Consider the following 3130-nt stretch of genomic DNA (forward strand, 5'->3'; position numbering starts at 1 on the left):
GCTGATTTTTTGCCTTTTTATAAAAAAATTATAAAATAATAAAAACATGACACATGGCATTTCCTTATTGGCTCAAATTTTAAATATTTGACTTTTAATTCTTTAATTCTCCACCACACATTTCTCATGTTTATCCATTTCCATGATGAATAAAATCTCTTGGTCTTGACAAGTGTCGGGGGTGAAAATTTACCGATTTGCCCCCGGGGTGGCAAAATTACCATTTCACCTTTATACTCCAAATTATACCGAAATTAAAGTTTTTCACTTCTAAACTTCAAATCATACTCCAATACTTAAATCATACTCCAATAAGTCAAATGGACCAAAAAAATCTTTTCTAAAAATTTTCATTTTATCCCCAAGTGGCAAATGACCATTTTACCCCTGGATAGTGAAAATTTCGGTTTGACTCCAAATTGATCCTCGAACTCCGAATTACCATTTTGAGTCATCCATGAACTGTGAAACTCTTAATTTCACCTTAAAATTCCTATTTGAACTAGTTCGAGGCTTAATCGACTCAATGGTACTATTAGGGGCAATATCTTCTTTTAACGATTCCTCGAACTTTCTAAATCTGCAAACATTCTATTGAGCATGTAAATGACGTCGTAATTATTTTATAGAACAGGGTTTGACGTTAAGCATGAAATCTGGAGATTTTGAATCAGGTATCGATACCTAATCATTTAAATGCCTTGGAAGGCATTAGGTGTTCTAAGTATCGGTACCTTTGAAATACGTAGCGATACTTGTAGGCTAGTGGGCCCTCTGTGTGAAAGGTATTGATACCTATGGTGAAGGTATCGAACCTAACTACTAAAATGCCCAGGGGGAATTCTGTATGAACAAGAATCAATACCCATTGCATATATTTGAAAAATCTATGCTTTTAAAAGGGTTTTAAGATGCTTTTGGTCTTGCCACTTTAAAGCAAACTCTTTTGAGGTTTTTTTTGCTTTTGAATCTTCTAAATGAGATTCAAAACACTTTTCTCACATGTTTATGAATAAGGATGCGGATTTAAAGTAAGATTGCATATTTGATTAAATGTGCTCTTTGTACAAACACTCATGCCTTAGCTTGTTCCCCTTCCCCATATTTGCTCATTGAGTTTTTATAACTCACACATGTAACTTCTATTTGGTTTTCAAATCCATAGATTGTTGGATCAGCATCAATGGAGAGCTTTCCATCCACTATATTGGTAGGTGTATGTTATGGAATCTGGTAAATGTTGTCTCCCTCAAGTCAACTCTGTTGGTCTGTTTAGAGTTTGCCTGTTCTATGTTATGACACTTTGTTTTATGGTTGTAATAAGTTTAAGTACTTATTTATTTAGCCAAGATGTAGCATTTGTTTGTACATTTCTATATGTTTTGAACTTATCTTTATTCCAAATGTTTGAGCACATGATTGTGCACTTGGATTTTCATGCATATATTCTAAATTTTGATGATGTTTATGTACACTTACGTATTGTGTAGTTGTGATGAGATTAATCTCATAGTAAGATATTATACTTTGAATATATGTCTGTCTATATCTAAGACTTGCATGAGTTGAGTGGATGTTGCTTTCTTGGACCCTTGCACCTATCAGGGCCCAGATTTGAGTCGTGATAAATGCTTTCACACCTACATTAAAATTTTAAACCACAATCAACTATAATCAGTTAACTTAATATGTTAACTAATTAAATGTTCCTTAAGATGATCTTCAAGTTTTTAAGTTCTTTGAGTAGTTAATTGATTAACTTGTTAACTAATTAAGTTGTCTTAACTAAGCAATTCTTTGGCCTTGTCAACTTGAATCCTTTTTCAAATTTATGCCCTTCTTTCCAAAAGATATGTAAAATTGTAAATCAAAGCATGAATACTTAAACACACTTGTTAGACTTAAAAAGGGATGTTTTGTAATCATAAAAAGAATATGGAGTCCATAGATTCAGCTCTAAAGGAGACTGTTATCCTTAAATTGTTGTACATATGTATATGTGTAATCAATGATAGAGTGAAAAACTTAGCCAAGTTTCTTCTAAGAAGCTTTCATAAAGATAATAGTTTTCCCACTAGGATGCAGGTGGACTCTTAGAAACATTATACCTAAGATACAATAAGTAAGAGAATAGAGAATCACATTAAAACTACACTTCTAAGATTCTTTTAAGCACACTTGAACTGAACCTAAAAAAATAATGCAAATGAAGAGTGGGAGAGTTTAAGAATGATTGATTGTTAGATGTTGTAAAGGCTATTAGAGAGTATTTATAGGCCTCAAACGGTGCTTTAGACACACATTCACAATGAATGTCTCTTTTGAGAAATTGTACCATTTAAAAAATGAAAAGCTACTTTCAAACGTTTAGAAAATTCAAATATGTTCGTTATTGATTAACTCACAATTAGAAATTAGTTGCTCACATTATTCAATTAATTAATCAACTAATTTTCATTTAGAGACTTGAGACCATCAACTAACAGCATTTAGTCAATCAACTTCTTGCAAAGTTTCAACACTTGGTTTCTATGTTACTTTAACTAGCTAACATAACAACTTAATTATCGATTATTATAGGACATTTATGAATTTTCTTCATTCTTTCTTCTTCTTTTTTTACAAATATTGCATATGTATCCAAACTCTATTTAATATATTATAAAATTATTATTGTTAGGAAAAATATATGACTAATATATAACAATCTCCCACTTATTTCCTAATAATGCAATCAATTCAATGATATGTGTAGACGCATTATTTTGTCTGAGATGTCTCACCAAAAAAAATAAAGATAAGTAAAAAATTGAATAAAGTAAAAAATAAAAAATAAAAAAATAAAAATCTAAAAAAGAGAAAGATAATGATAAAGGTGAAAGAAAGAGAAAAAAAAAAGAAATTTTTTGAATAAAATCGATCTTAATCTACCAATTTCGAAATTATTTTTTTTTTTAGAGAATCTCAATTCAAGTTAAGAGCAAAACAAAAATAGCTAGAAATACCCATTCATCAACAAAGAATTAGGGGAGGAAAAAAAGAACCTAAGCTTAGAAATAAAAATTCTCTTTGAAGTTCTTGGTTTGGGAGTAAGTTTTGGCTTAGGAGTTTATGAGATTTTGGGTGAGGT

This window comes from Theobroma cacao, chromosome 5 (assembly GCF_000208745.1).
Source record: "Theobroma cacao cultivar B97-61/B2 chromosome 5, Criollo_cocoa_genome_V2, whole genome shotgun sequence".
NCBI classification, from domain to species: Eukaryota; Viridiplantae; Streptophyta; class Magnoliopsida; order Malvales; family Malvaceae; genus Theobroma; species Theobroma cacao.